The 17,327-nt window shown below is 30.5% G+C and overlaps 1 long non-coding RNA gene across 1 annotated transcript; it reads left to right on the top strand.

The window, feature by feature from the left end:
* The first annotated feature begins 4,129 nt into the window (after positions 1-4,129).
* LOC127703242 (uncharacterized) lies at positions 4,130-9,943 on the top strand. Its single transcript, XR_007982852.1, has 3 exons — positions 4,130-4,472; positions 4,942-5,100; positions 7,107-9,943. It is a non-coding gene; the product is annotated as an uncharacterized LOC127703242 (long non-coding RNA).
* The last annotated feature ends 7,384 nt before the right edge of the window (positions 9,944-17,327 follow it).

Raw genomic sequence — 17,327 nt, 5'->3', positions numbered from 1 at the left:
ACAACACACTGTAAAATATTATTGAGAAAGCGCAGGTGGGATTTTTTTTATTTTCATTTATTGTCTAAAAGAAATGCACTACGAAATAACTGTGTACTCGGACCTAAGAGGTGAAATCAGGAAATATAGAATCTGTACTTTTGCAACTTCCCTGAATGATTTGATGGTGTCAATTTATCAAATAGCATAAAACTAAAGGATTTAAACTTTTATTTGATAGAATTTCTGCAAAAATGACCAATTTTGGCATTTTATGGTCAAAATAAGCATTTCATAGCTTTTTCAAATTTGATGCATAAGTGGCATTCTGAATTTCTATCTGACAGGTTTTTATGAGTCAATATTTGTGTTTCTATGCTTCAATCCAGTTGTATTACTCATTTGAGAACTCTGAATCTACAGAACAGAAGATTATCTTAGACAATATGTGCAAAATGTGTTGTATATATGATCCTCGTCTAACACCCTGTTTGGATCAAGTTAAATGTGAGGAGCTTGGAACATAAAAGTTGAAGTCCATTATAAAGACCTCACTAAATTTGTATAAAAAGCACTTAACAATGTCTTTTGTACCTGTTTTATGTCACATAATATCTTTCTTTTCTTCTGTAGCATAGCAAGTGGTTCAAATATTAGCCTGTTGAGACTAAAATTGCATGCATGTTTTTCACTAAAAAGTGAAAAATCTTTGTATCAGACCATACTGTCTGCAAAAAAAGTTGAATGCAAGAGTCTTTTTGTGCTCAGATTTATTGTATCATGTCACCTGAGTATAGAAATGATAGAAAAGACACAAAATTTTATTTCATATAGCTTCAATATGCATTTTTAAATGTAAATATGTGATACGGCCTAAATTGACCCTAAATTATTTTCAGTCTTACTTGGCCTAAGACCCTTTTAAACTAATGTGATATGTTATTTGTAAGTTTTCTTTCCATTTAAAGTACATTAAATACATATGTAAGGATTATTTATAACCAAAAAGCTTTACAAATTTAAAATTGCTGGAAAATATTACATCTTCATGTAAGGCCCCCCTTCATTGGAAAACCTCCATTTTTAGCCACAGGCTCATATAAATTTGACTTTTTAATAATTATGATCAGTCTGATAAATCAAATGAGTACTCTATTGCTTTTAATACATAATATATTATATATTAAGGCATTTCAAAAGTATTTTTTTGCAACAATTTAATTTTTTAAGCCCCAAATGTTGATAGTTGAAAATTTTCAATTTTAACGTCTTAATTTAACACTCAAAGTTGAATATAGAATTAGTCATATTGTCTATAATATATATCCTATTGCCATGAAACTTTGTAGGCAGTCTTATAATTTAATAGGCTTTGGTCATACCAAGTTTCATTAAGATTGGTCAACTTTTTCTACCCTATTAGGTCCGATACGAATATAGTCCCTAGTGTGGACAGTGTGTTACTTGTCGATTTTTTTTATACCCCTTCCGAATTTATTTCTCCATGTTTTATGACTCAAATAGTAGTAAGTAGTGGGGTGAAATGAGACTGTAAAAAAATTTGGGTCATGAATTTTAAAGTAAAGTAGTGATTTGGTCCAGCTGAAAAATGTTAAAAATTAGCACTTCGGAAGCTGTCAAAAGATTTGAAGACCCCCTTAGCATGAAATTGTCCATATTTTGAGTTAGAGCCGATGAAGTTTTCTATAATTTAGATATAATTTGTCCCAAAAGTAGTACAACACAATGTCAAAATATTATTGAGAAAGCGCAGGTGGGATTTTTTTTATTTTCATTTATTGTCTAAAAGAAATGCACTACGAAATAACTGTGTACTCGGACCTAAGAGGTGAAATCAGGAAATATAGAATCTGTACTTTTGCAACTTCCCTGAATGATTTGATGGTGTCAATTTATCAAATAGCATAAAACTAAAGGATTTAAACTTTTATTTGATAGAATTTCTGCAAAAATGACAAATTTTGGCATTTTATGGTCAAAATAAGCATTTCATAGCTTTTTCAATTTTGATGCATAAGTGGCATTCTGAATTTCTATCTGACAGGTTTTTATGAGTCAATATTTGTGTTTCTATGCTTCAATCCAGTTGTATTACTCATTTGAGAACTCTGAATCTACAGAAAAGAAGATTATCTTAGACAATATGTGCAAAATGTGTTGTATATATGATCCTCGTCTAACGCCCTGTTTGGATCAAGTTAAATGTGAGGAGCTTGGAACATAAAAGTTGAAGTCCATTATAAAGACCTCACTAAATTTGTATAAAAAGCACTTAACAATGTCTTTTGTACCTGTTTTATGTCACCTAATATCTTTCTTTTCTTCTGTAGCATAGCAAGTGGTTCAAATATAACCCTACTGAAAATGAGTACGGGATTCCACTGGATTTCCAGTGAAATTACACTGGTATTCAGTGGAAAAAAATATTCCGATGGAATCCCATTAGAATTTCATCCAAAACATCTGGAATATTTTTCACACTGTAATTCCAATGGAAAATCAGTGAAATTTCCAATGAAACTTCTAAAGATTTCCCAATTAATTTCCAGTGGAATATTATTGTTTATATTTCAGTGGAGTTTTGATTTAATGCAAATATTCCAGTGGAATTTTGGACTTAGAAATTTAAAGGAATATATACTTCTAATTTAAATTTTTCAAATAATTAAGTGCATGATTATTATATAAAGGATTTAATTTGTAGCATATAATTTGCTGGCCTGATAAGAAATTAAATATTATAATCATGATAATATATGGGATGTAATGAATATTTCATAAACCTACATATATACATGTATATGAAACATTTGTTCAAAAAATGTTACATGGTTAAATGTAATATGAAATCACTTGCCTAGTAACAAATTGAAAATAATCATTTGGTCTGAAAGACCCCCCCCCCCTCATATAAAATAAGTAAAATGGTAGCTCCTCAGATGTAGGGTGAATATAATGCATCACCATATAGCCTATGAGTATGACACATTGAAAGGATACATTTTAACTATTAAGAAATAAAATTAAATGTGCAATAATCAGATAATATAAATAAAGAAATGAATATTTTATATCAAATTGGGTTGAGAATAAGATTCTGGTTGATTTAACGAACAAAAACAATTAAGATTCTTTTTGAAAAATGTGCATGGCTCTTAAAAGGGCCGTTTTAAACAGATCTGTTGCAGAAATTATCTTCAGACTGTACGAATTGTTAGGATAACTCCGTTTTTTTCTTCAAGTGACCGTACTGGCAACTGCCCTGCACTACAGTCTACATGTATACAATAATAAGGGGACGAAGTCCCCTATTACAGTAGAAAAATCAATAAAAAAAAAAAAAAAAAAAAAATCGGGAAAATTTCCTGAAATTTTCATTGTACTAATGAACTCAAAATCGTTAACTTTTTTTTTGTAACTTTTTTTAATTCCCGCATTTGCGCAGAAATCTACTTCCTTCTTCCGGTCTCGTTTGTCATGAGACTTTGAGTGAAATATATATTTATCAGTCCAGTAAAATATAGGAAGGAACACAATAACAATTTCATTTCTAATTATTCTTTGATATGAAAAAACGTTACCTGATGATAGCGTTTCTTTGTTTACATTGAACATGACGTCATAATTAAAATAACGTCACATATAAAATCCCTAACAACAGAACCAAAATCGGAAACGTTACGGTATTTCCGTTTCTTTTTTAACAGATTTAGAACTTAAAATATGTTTGAATTAAAAAAAAATAATTTATATAGACTTCGTCCCCTTTCACAGGTAATGCCTGCCTCATATTATAATTATTTCTCCTTTGACTTCATCATGTTCATTAACTGTTACTGGTCTACTGTTCTTTTGAGAAAAGTAAAGTGAACGGCTTTCATTTTCCACATTGTTCTATAAACTGTTTCGGTATCTTAACTTTGTCCGTGTGATGAATTTTTCATCATTTTCATGTCCTGAACTCGGCACTGGAACTCGGGTCATATAAGTTAATCTATAGAAACATTTCACATATAATCCGCTCCAATCAATTGTACGCTAAATGTCAGTGTTTTGGCATAATTTGAGCAGAAAATTCGTGAAACTGTAGTCTATAATGTTGTTTTTCAACACACATGTTTACATTCATGGAGGCTGCCATTTTTTTCTACCAGACTATATATATAACCGCTGATTTGATTGGATAACTCTATTTCCGGGATTTCCGATCGGCCAATCAGATAGTCGTTATCATTAATACACGGAATGTGTTCAAATTTGAAACTAAAAATATTGTACGAGTATGTATCCTGTCCAGCATTGTCCAGCTGTGGTTACATTAATCATGTTAATAATAATTAATACTCAACAAACTTCGATAAATAAAGAAATAGACATTAAAGGCAGAACATTTAGGTATGACATTAGCTGTTGAACCAAGAATTTACGATGAGACGATGTGCTGATGTAGGGCAGACGTACAGCAGATACAGGTAATTTTTAAGAGATTTTACATTTGATTTTTACATCATGAATATTTTTAATTAAAATTAAAAAAAAAAGATATACACCCCCTTTAGTTTTATTCATGGGCTCTGTTAGTTCACACTTTGAGGATGACCATTTGGTGTTCTGAAAAGGGGGAGGTGGGAATGTAATAATAATTTTATTATTCAATATTGAATTACATTGTGTGCCTTCACAATCAAGGAAAGATGTTTACAGTTTACTACACAATGTCAGGCACATTCAACTTAATTTTGTCATGTTCTGATTTGGATGGACATGCAACACAAAAAATCCCTAAAGGTTAATATTGTGTTTTAGAGTCTTTATACTTAACTGAAAGAAGCTTCTTAATTATATATGTACATTGTATGATAAATATCAGTAATATATGATGCATACAGGTCATGACCAGAATTAAAAATGATTAATAAAATGTTTTTACATTTTTTTTAGGTTGTCCATATATATTAAAAGGGATTGATCATGGTGAAGGTACAAAGCTGCAAAAATGATGACTGTGCATCGATCAATATCCACTCAATAATATGAAAACACGATGAAAACAAACGAACCAGCAGCAGAAAAGAAATTTGAGTATAAGATTATTGAAAGGTACTTATTGAATTATTTTTTCATCCTTCCCACACTTGAAATAAAAATACATTAATCATGTTAATCATTCACATCTATAAGCTGTAAACACATCTCAAAAACATTGATCTGATCATCATGCACAATGGTTAATCATGGCTATTATGTGAACAAAATGAGGTGTCTGGTATGCTTCAACCAGATAGTAAACCAACAACAAACACAACACAAAGGGAAAGATAATATGAGGCTGAATAAAAATATATGCGTGGTTCCAATTACCTTACCTACCTTTTTTTTTAGTCTTAACAATAGCCTACCCTAAAGATTTTTTTGTCATTTTTCAGTAAGTACTGTTTAAGTCAAAATGTTGCTCCCATAGACATGATAGACTCAATGTAAAAAACAAGAGAGCACACGCTGAAATGTCTCGCCTTCTTTACTAATCATTGATATTATGTTGATAGTCCTAAATATAAAGCTTTATTACAACTGTCACATAAACTTAACATTAACCAAGTAAACTAAACATTGACCAATGAACCATGAAAATGAGGTCAAGGTCAGATGAACCATGCTAGGCAGGCATGTACAGCTAACAATTCTTCCATACAACAAATATAGTTGACCTATTGCTTATAGTTTAAGAAAAACAGACGAAAACACAAAAACTTAACACTGAGCAATGAACCTTGAAAATGAGGTCAAGGTCAAATAAAACCTGCGTGACTGACATATAGATCATAAAATATTTCCATACACCAAATATAGTTGAACTATTGCATATAGTATTAGAAAAAAAGACCAAAACTCAAAAACTTAACTTTGACCACTGAACCATGAAAATGAGGTCAAGGTAAGATGACACCTGCCAGCTAGACATGTACACCTTACAATCATTCCATACACCAAATATAGCTGACCTAGTGCATGCAGTATTAGAAAAAAAGACCAAAACTCAAAAACTTAACTTTGACCACTGAACCATGAAAATGAGGTCAAGGTCAGATGACACCTGCCAGCTAGACATGTACACCTTACAATCATTCCATACACCAAATATAGCTGACCTATTGCATACAGTATAAGAAAAACAGACCAAAACACAAAAACTTAACTATAACCACTGAACCATGAAAATGAGGTCAAGGTCAGATGACACCTGCCAGTTGGACATGTACACCTTACAGTCCTTCCATACACCGAATATACTAGACCTATTGCTTATAGTATCTGAGATATGGACTTGACCACCAAAACTTAACCTTGTTCACTGATCCATGAAATGAGGTCGAGGTCAAGTGAAAACTGTCTGACGGGCATGAGGACCTTGCAAGGTACGCACATACCAAATATAGTTATCCTATTACTTATAATAAGAGAGAATTTAACATTACAAAAAATCTGAACTTTTTTTTCAAGTAGTCACTGAACCATGAAAATGAGGTCAAGGACATTGGACATGTGACTGACGGAAACTTCGTAACATGAGGCATCCATATACAAAGTATGAAGCATCCAGGTCTTCCATCTTCTAAAATATAAAGCTTTTAAGAAGTTAGCTAACGCCGCCGCCGCCGGATCGCTATCCCTATGTCGAGCTTTCTGCGACAAAAGTCGCAGGCTCGACAAAAACCATAAAATAAAAAAAATTCTAACTACCCTAATTTTTTTTTAAATGTAACTAGAACCACACATACTATTTTATTTGGCTTTGAGAGACACCTGATCCATGAACAATAAAAGTCCATTTTGATAAAAAGAGATGTGTGTTATAAGTCTAAGAGACAGCAACCCAACAACTATAGCCAAAGATATCTAGAGAACACATAGTCTTCAACAATAGACATACATGTGTCTAAATTGCTCTTAGTGTAAAAATGTTGTGAATAAATTACACACAAACACAAATAAAATATGCCAGTAACATATATTTTTGAATAATTGCAGACTGGAGCATGGTATTGTAATGTTATTTTAATTCAAAATTCTATGCATGTTATGATGTATGATTTTTTTTCTTTCAGATTAATCAATGAAGACTTAATGGAACAGGATTGGAATGCAGAAACTTTGGACTTAATTCATGAATAATATCAATGGATGATGAAGAAAACTGACCAAACTGACAAAGTATTTCGTATGCATGTAAACTGGACATTTTTGTTTGGTTAATGCACAATAAACAAATTTGTAAAATTGAAAATTAAAACCATTTGTGAAAGATTTCAAGATGACCAAAAGTTACCATGGACTTATGAATGATTTAACCAGAAAAATGATTTACATGTACAATTAAGTAAATACATCTTTGCAGTTATAGGACAAACGCCAGATTTTGAATTTCTTCAGCAAAATAGCCAGAACATTAACCAATTAACAGCATTTATTCAAACACTTGTTTATTTGTCTCCACAGCAGGGAATCTTCTGATTACCCCAATATTTTAGATGACTGACCAGAAATGACCACATGTGTACTATGGAACAGTACTTTTACAATCCATATTAATAGATTGTTATCAGAATCAGCTAGTAGCAAACTCTTCTGACTTTTGAATTTTATATACACAAGACCTCCTTTTTTTAAATTAATACAAGGCAATTGAAACATTCTCATTTGAAAACTGAGTATTTGTGTTTAGTATTTTATTTTTATATTTAAGCGTATAACTAAATCTTCAATACAAATATGAATAAGAAATGACTGATTTTGTAAAAAAAATTTTGTATACTGGAATGAAACTTGAGAAGTTATAGAATTTGATATTCTCGTACCACAGGCACACTTTGAAAACGTTTTCTCTAAATAATGGTTGTAAAAAATCAAACACAAGTTTTAAAACTTTATAAAGTAGTTCAAAATTCATTACAAGTATGTCTTTCACCAAAAACAAATCTTGACATTCTTAATATTTCCAGATTTACAATTTATTATTTGTCTAGCCTGCAACTAAAGTCGCCAAAGCTAGACATAACAATCCTTCTATGGGAACGGATTTATGTAAGTTCATCTTGTTTCCAAATCCCTGTATTTCTTTTGTATAATTGTAATTTGAGCACTTTTGAAAAATAAAATATTGATTTGAAATTAAACTAATCCTTCTCTAGTCGTGTCATCAACATTTAGATGCATTCTTTGGTTATTTTCTTTTTTAAAACGTCAACATTTTTGTTAAACCTTCACAGAACTTATTTAACTGACAGACGCTTCTTCTATACAATGACAGCATCAAGAGATTTTTTTTTTCTTTTTTCAATATTTTACTGTGATAAGTTTTTTTGCACTAATGTTTTTATAAATTAACTCTTTACATTAAAACTTTGAATTTTTCTAAATACTAAGGATTTTTTATTTCAGGAATAGATTACCTCAGCTGTATTTTGCAAAATCTTTTGGAATTTTGGGTCCCCAATACTCTTCAACTTCGTACTTTATTTTGGTCTTTCAACATTTTTGATTCGTGCGTCACTGATCAGTCTTTTGTAGACTAAACGTACATCAGATGTTCAAAATTTGATGCCTGGTATTTATGATGACTTTATTTAGATACAGTCAGATGTTTTAGTTTTTCTTAGACATCTATAATTTTGTCGAAGCATCATTGAATGATATTATAAATTAGGTTCTTCAAGATCAAGAGTAAAATATAAAACAATTGTATCAATTTTCCTTATTTTATTGATAAAAGGCTTTTTTGGAGTTAATATTTAGATTTAGTCTTGGGTTAAAGTTTTCCAAACATCAATAACTTAATGGAATTTTATGAACAGAGACAGAATTTTCATCATGACCAAAACAATGGCAACTTAAGAATAAAGTTTTTGGTTTTTTTTTTTTATTTTACTGTAACTTTTCTGTATTTTGCTGATGATTAGAACTCTTTTTGTTTAATAAACATTTTGATACCGTTTAGGGTTAAGTTAACAAAATATCAATAACCTTTCTCAAACCTTCATTTTCAGGAAACTTTAAAAGAAGATTCTTCATACTCAATAAATACATGCAGAATAAAATTTTAAATTTTCCACCCATTCTTTCGTAATTTAAAAATAAATTGTTTTTTTGGCAGTCAACTTTTTAGGTATATTCTGTTGTGAAAGATTTTGAATAATTTTGCCAAACCTTCATATAATTTTACAAAACTTTGGCTGAAGCTTCTAAATAATTAAGAGATTGAACCCTGAGCAAATTTTGATTTATTTTCTAGATAACCATGTAAATACAAAATATTTTCGAATAATTTAAATTCCAGACTTAAAACAAGGTCATATTCAGATGTAGATACTCCTAATGGTGCCTTGGTGCCACCCCTTTTCAAAATCCTTGAATCGCAATTAATATGCTTGTGTCACTATTAATTTAGTAATTCATTTCTGTAACTAATTTCAAACATATATACAAAGAACTCCTTAATCATATATATATATACATTATTAACACATGTGTTGTATTCCTTGAACAGATTTCACTCTATAAGGTCCTATAAAATAGTGTTCTTCTACAAATTCTGAATTAAACATTTGTCTGTGTGGTCAGTGGTCTGATTACCATGGTCACAGATAAATGTTTCATACCCATTCATCTGACTATCTGATCTCTACCAGTAGGGAGTCTGATAAGAGGTTGTAATATGTTGAATGGATTAATTAACATCAATAAATTGTGCAATTTGATATCTCCTAAATTTTAGGATGAAATTTGGCGTTTGTCCTATAACTGTTTGACTAAAAAATGATAATTTATCAACGTTAATATTTTAAAGAGGTTGATCTTTTCGTTTAAAAGGTCTTAAATGTGGATGATGTATAAACTGTTGTAATTTCTTTAATTGTTGACTTGCATTAAAATGGTTATTGTCTTATTTCAAGTTTTCTTATTAATTCATTCAAAAATAAGCAGTGCATGCAAAATGATATCTAACATTTCAGTGGAATTGTCAACTTCCATTGAAATATCACTGGTTTTCTTCGGTTGATTGTTACAATTTCCAATGGAATTACCACTGGTATCCCAGTAGAAAACAATAAATGTTCAGTGGGAAAACAATGGTATTCCAACGAAGTTTTCACTGGTATTCCAATGGAATTTCCACTGTATTCCACTCGAGTATTCACCGGAATCCCACTGGATATTCCACTGATATCCCAATGGAAAACAATGAATGTCCAATGAAAATCCCGACCAAATTTCCCAGTGGTAATACAGTGGTATTCCAATGGAACTCTGATGAAACTCCACTGGTATTTTCAGTGAAATCCCACTTTACATTTTCAGTAGGGAAGCCTGTTGAGACTAAAATTGCATGCATGTTTTTCACTAAAAAGTGAAAAATCTTTGTATCAGACCATACTGTCTGCAAAAAAAGTTGAATGCAAGAGTCTTTTTGTGCTCAGATTTATTGTATCATGACACCTGAGTATAGAAATGATAGAAAAGACACAAAATTTTATTTCATATAGCTTCAATATGCATTTTTAAATGTAAATATGTGATACGGCCTAAATTGACCCTAAATTATTTTCAGTCTTACTTGGCCTAAGACCCTTTTAAACTAATGTGATATGTTATTTGTAAGTTTTCTTTCCATTTAAAGTACATTAAATACATATGTATAAGGATTATTTATAACCAAAAAGCTTTACAAATTTAAAATTGCTGGAAAATATTACATCTTCATGTAAGGCCCCCCTTCATTGGAAAATCTCCATTTTTAGCCACAGGCTCATATAAATTTGACTTTTTAATAATTATGATCAGTCTGATAAATCAAATGAGTACTCTATTGCTTTTAATACATGATATATTATATATTAAGGCATTTCAAAAGTATTTTTTTGCAACATTTTAATTTTTTAAGCCCCAAATGTTGATAGTTGAAAATTTTCAATTTTAACGTCTTAATTTAACACTCAAAGTTGAATATAGAATTAGTCATATTGTCTATAATATATATCCTATTGCCATGAAACTTTGTAGGCAGTCTTATAATTTAATAAGCTTTGGTCATATTAAGTTTCATTAAGATTGGTCAACTTTTTCTACCCTATTAGGTCCGGTACGAATATAGTCCCTAGTGTGGACAGTGTGTTTCTTGTCGATTTTTTTATACCCCTTCCGAATTTATTGCTCCATGTTTTATGACTCAAATAGTAAGTAGTGGGGTGAAATGACACTGTAAAAAAATTTGGGTCATGAATTTTAAAGTAAAGTAGTGATTTGGTCCAGCTGAAAAATGTTAAAATTAGCACTTCGGAAGCTGTCAAAAGATTTGAAGACCGCCTTAGCATGAAATTGTCCATATTTTGAGTTAGAGCCGATGAAGTTTTCTATAATTTTGATATAATTTGTCCCAAAAGTAGTACAACACACTGTAAAAATATTATTGAGAAAGCGCAGGTGGGATTTTTTTTATTTTCATTTATTGTCTAAAAGAAATGCACTACGAAATAACTGTGTACTCGGACCTAAGAGGTGAAATCAGGAAATATAGAATCTGTACTTTTGCAACTTCCCTGAATGATTTGATGGTGTCAATTTATCAAATAGCATAAAACTAAAGGATTTAAACTTTTATTTGATAGAATTTCTGCAAAAATGACCAATTTTGGCATTTTATGGTCAAAATAAGCATTTCATAGCTTTTTCAATTTTGATGCATAAGTGGCATTCTGAATTTCTATCTGACAGGTTTTTATGAGTCAATATTTGTGTTTCTATGCTTCAATCCAGTTGTATTACTCATTTGAGAACTCTGAATCTACAGAAAAGAAGATTATCTTAGACAATATGTGCAAAATGTGTTGTATATATGATCCTCGTCTAACGCCCTGTTTGGATCAAGTTAAATGTGAGGAGCTTGGAACATAAAAGTTGAAGTCCATTATAAAGACCTCACTAAATTTGTATAAAAAGCACTTAACAATGTCTTTTGTACCTGTTTTATGTCACCTAATATCTTTCTTTTCTTCTGTAGCATAGCAAGTGGTTCAAATATAAGCCTGTTGAGACTAAAATTGCATGCATGTTTTTCACTAAAAAGTGAAAAATCTTTGTATCAGACCATACTGTCTGCAAAAAAAGTTGAATGCAAGAGTCTTTTTGTGCTCAGATTTATTGTATCATGACACCTGAGTATAGAAATGATAGAAAAGACACAAAATTTTATTTCATATAGCTTCAATATGCATTTTTAAATGTAAATATGTGATACGGCCTAAATTGACCCTAAATTATTTTCAGTCTTACTTGGCCTAAGACCCTTTTAAACTAATGTGATATGTTATTTGTAAGTTTTCTTTCCATTTAAAGTACATTAAATACATATGTAAGGATTATTTATAACCAAAAAGCTTTACAAATTTAAAATTGCTGGAAAATATTACATCTTCATGTAAGGCCCCCCTTCATTGGAAAATCTCAATTTTAGCCACAGGCTCATATAAATTTGACTTTTTAATAATTATGATCAGTCTGATAAATCAAATGAGTACTCTATTGCTTTTAATACATGATATATTATATATTAAGGCATTTCAAAAGTATTTTTTTGCAACATTTTAATTTTTTAAGCCCCAAATGTTGATAGTTGAAAATTTTCAATTTTAACGTCTTAATTTAACACTCAAAGTTGAATATAGAATTAGTCATATTGTCTATAATATATATCCTATTGCCATGAAACTTTGTAGGCAGTCTTATAATTTAATAAGCTTTGGTCATATTAAGTTTCATTAAGATTAGTCAACTTTTTCTACCCTATTAGGTCCGGTACGAATATAGTCCCTAGTGTGGACAGTGTGTTTCTTGTCGATTTTTTTTATACCCCTTCCGAATTTATTGCTCCATGTTTTATGACTCAAATAGTAAGTAGTGGGGTGAAATGACACTGTAAAAAAATTTGGGTCATGAATTTTAAAGTAAAGTAGTGATTTGGTCCAGCTGAAAAATGTTAAAATTAGCACTTCGGAAGCTGTCAAAAGATTTGAAGACCGCCTTAGCATGAAATTGTCCATATTTTGAGTTAGAGCCGATGAAGTTTTCTATAATTTTGATATAATTTGTCCCAAAAGTAGTACAACACACTGTAAAAATATTATTGAGAAAGCGCAGGTGGGATTTTTTTTATTTTCATTTATTGTCTAAAAGAAATGCACTACGAAATAACTGTGTACTCGGACCTAAGAGGTGAAATCAGGAAATATAGAATCTGTACTTTTGCAACTTCCCTGAATGATTTGATGGTGTCAATTTATCAAATAGCATAAAACTAAAGGATTTAAACTTTTATTTGATAGAATTTCTGCAAAAATGACCAATTTTGGCATTTTATGGTCAAAATAAGCATTTCATAGCTTTTTCAATTTTGATGCATAAGTGGCATTCTGAATTTCTATCTGACAGGTTTTTATGAGTCAATATTTGTGTTTCTATGCTTCAATCCAGTTGTATTACTCATTTGAGAACTCTGAATCTACAGAAAAGAAGATTATCTTAGACAATATGTGCAAAATGTGTTGTATATATGATCCTCGTCTAACGCCCTGTTTGGATCAAGTTAAATGTGAGGAGCTTGGAACATAAAAGTTGAAGTCCATTAAAAAGCACTTAACAATGTCTTTTGTACCTGTTTTATGTCACCTAATATCTTTCTTTTCTTCTGTAGCATAGCAAGTGGTTCAAATATAAGCCTAGCTGTTGAGACTAAAATTGCATGCATGTTTTTCACTAAAAAGTGAAAAATCTTTGTATCAGACCATACTGTCTGCAAAAAAAGTTGAATGCAAGAGTCTTTTTGTGCTCAGATTTATTGTATCATGACACCTGAGTATAGAAATGATAGAAAAGACACAAAATTTTATTTCATATAGCTTCAATATGCATTTTTAAATGAAAATATGTGATACGGCCTAAATTGACCCTAAATTATTTTCAGTCTTACTTGGCCTAAGACCCTTTTAAACTAATGTGATATGTTATTTGTAAGTTTTCTTTCCATTTAAAGTACATTAAATACATATGTAAGGATTATTTATAACCAAAAAGCTTTACAAATTTAAAATTGCTGGAAAATATTACATCTTCATGTAAGGCCCCCCTTCATTGGAAAATCTCCATTTTTAGCCACAGGCTCATATAAATTTGACTTTTTAATAATTATGATCAGTCTGATAAATCAAATGAGTACTCTATTGCTTTTAATACATGATATATTATATATTAAGGCATTTCAAAAGTATTTTTTTGCAACATTTTAATTTTTTAAGCCCCAAATGTTGATAGTTGAAAATTTTCAATTTTAACGTCTTAATTTAACACTCAAAGTTGAATATAGAATTAGTCATATTGTCTATAATATATATCCTATTGCCATGAAACTTTGTAGGCAGTCTTATAATTTAATAAGCTTTGGTCATATTAAGTTTCATTAAGATTGGTCAACTTTTTCTACCCTATTAGGTCCGGTACGAATATAGTCCCTAGTGTGGACAGTGTGTTTCTTGTCGATTTTTTTATACCCCTTCCGAATTTATTGCTCCATGTTTTATGACTCAAATAGTAAGTAGTGGGGTGAAATGACACTGTAAAAAAATTTGGGTCATGAATTTTAAAGTAAAGTAGTGATTTGGTCCAGCTGAAAAATGTTAAAATTAGCACTTCGGAAGCTGTCAAAAGATTTGAAGACCGCCTTAGCATGAAATTGTCCATATTTTGAGTTAGAGCCGATGAAGTTTTCTATAATTTTGATATAATTTGTCCCAAAAGTAGTACAACACACTGTAAAAATATTATTGAGAAAGCGCAGGTGGGATTTTTTTTATTTTCATTTATTGTCTAAAAGAAATGCACTACGAAATAACTGTGTACTCGGACCTAAGAGGTGAAATCAGGAAATATAGAATCTGTACTTTTGCAACTTCCCTGAATGATTTGATGGTGTCAATTTATCAAATAGCATAAAACTAAAGGATTTAAACTTTTATTTGATAGAATTTCTGCAAAAATGACCAATTTTGGCATTTTATGGTCAAAATAAGCATTTCATAGCTTTTTCAATTTTGATGCATAAGTGGCATTCTGAATTTCTATCTGACAGGTTTTTATGAGTCAATATTTGTGTTTCTATGCTTCAATCCAGTTGTATTACTCATTTGAGAACTCTGAATCTACAGAAAAGAAGATTATCTTAGACAATATGTGCAAAATGTGTTGTATATATGATCCTCGTCTAACGCCCTGTTTGGATCAAGTTAAATGTGAGGAGCTTGGAACATAAAAGTTGAAGTCCATTATAAAGACCTCACTAAATTTGTATAAAAAGCACTTAACAATGTCTTTTGTACCTGTTTTATGTCACCTAATATCTTTCTTTTCTTCTGTAGCATAGCAAGTGGTTCAAATATAAGCCTGTTGAGACTAAAATTGCATGCATGTTTTTCACTAAAAAGTGAAAAATCTTTGTATCAGACCATACTGTCTGCAAAAAAAGTTGAATGCAAGAGTCTTTTTGTGCTCAGATTTATTGTATCATGACACCTGAGTATAGAAATGATAGAAAAGACACAAAATTTTATTTCATATAGCTTCAATATGCATTTTTAAATGTAAATATGTGATACGGCCTAAATTGACCCTAAATTATTTTCAGTCTTACTTGGCCTAAGACCCTTTTAAACTAATGTGATATGTTATTTGTAAGTTTTCTTTCCATTTAAAGTACATTAAATACATATGTAAGGATTATTTATGACCAAAAAGCTTTACAAATTTAAAATTGCTGGAAAATATTACATCTTCATGTAAGGCCCCCCTTCATTGGAAAATCTCAATTTTAGCCACAGGCTCATATAAATTTGACTTTTTAATAATTATGATCAGTCTGATAAATCAAATGAGTACTCTATTGCTTTTAATACATGATATATTATATATTAAGGCATTTCAAAAGTATTTTTTTGCAACATTTTAATTTTTTAAGCCCCAAATGTTGATAGTTGAAAATTTTCAATTTTAACGTCTTAATTTAACACTCAAAGTTGAATATAGAATTAGTCATATTGTCTATAATATATATCCTATTGCCATGAAACTTTGTAGGCAGTCTTATAATTTAATAAGCTTTGGTCATATTAAGTTTCATTAAGATTGGTCAACTTTTTCTACCCTATTAGGTCCGGTACGAATATAGTCCCTAGTGTGGACAGTGTGTTTCTTGTCGATTTTTTTTATACCCCTTCCGAATTTGTTGCTCCATGTTTTATGACTCAAATAGTAAGTAGTGGGGTGAAATGACACTGTAAAAAAATTTGGGTCATGAATTTTAAAGTAAAGTAGTGATTTGGTCCAGCTGAAAAATGTTAAAATTAGCACTTCGGAAGCTGTCAAAAGATTTGAAGACCGCCTTAGCATGAAATTGTCCATATTTTGAGTTAGAGCCGATGAAGTTTTCTATAATTTTGATATAATTTGTCCCAAAAGTAGTACAACACACTGTAAAAATATTATTGAGAAAGCGCAGGTGGGATTTTTTTTATTTTCATTTATTGTCTAAAAGAAATGCACTACGAAATAACTGTGTACTCGGACCTAAGAGGTGAAATCAGGAAATATAGAATCTGTACTTTTGCAACTTCCCTGAATGATTTGATGGTGTCAATTTATCAAATAGCATAAAACTAAAGGATTTAAACTTTTATTTGATATAATTTCTGCAAAAATGACCAATTTTGGCATTTTATGGTCAAAATAAGCATTTCATAGCTTTTTCAATTTTGATGCATAAGTGGCATTCTGAATTTCTATCTGACAGGTTTTTATGAGTCAATATTTGTGTTTCTATGCTTCAATCCAGTTGTATTACTCATTTGAGAACTCTGAATCTACAGAAAAGAAGATTATCTTAGACAATATGTGCAAAATGTGTTGTATATATGATCCTCGTCTAACGCCCTGTTTGGATCAAGTTAAATGTGAGGAGCTTGGAACATAAAAGTTGAAGTCCATTATAAAGACCTCACTAAATTTGTATAAAAAGCACTTAACAATGTCTTTTGTACCTGTTTTATGTCACCTAATATCTTTCTTTTCTTCTGTAGCATAGCAAGTGGTTCAAATATAAGCCTGTTGAGACTAAAATTGCATGCATGTTTTTCACTAAAAAGTGAAAAATCTTTGTATCAGACCATACTGTCTGCAAAAAAAGTTGAATGCAAGAGTCTTTTTGTGCTCAGATTTATTGTATCATGACA

Source organism: Mytilus californianus, unplaced genomic scaffold (genome assembly GCF_021869535.1).
Source record: "Mytilus californianus isolate M0D057914Y unplaced genomic scaffold, xbMytCali1.0.p SCAF_1, whole genome shotgun sequence".
Classification (NCBI taxonomy): domain Eukaryota; kingdom Metazoa; phylum Mollusca; class Bivalvia; order Mytilida; family Mytilidae; genus Mytilus; species Mytilus californianus.
Note: the sequence above shows the minus strand (reverse complement) of the source record. Positions and strands in the feature narration are given on the sequence as shown.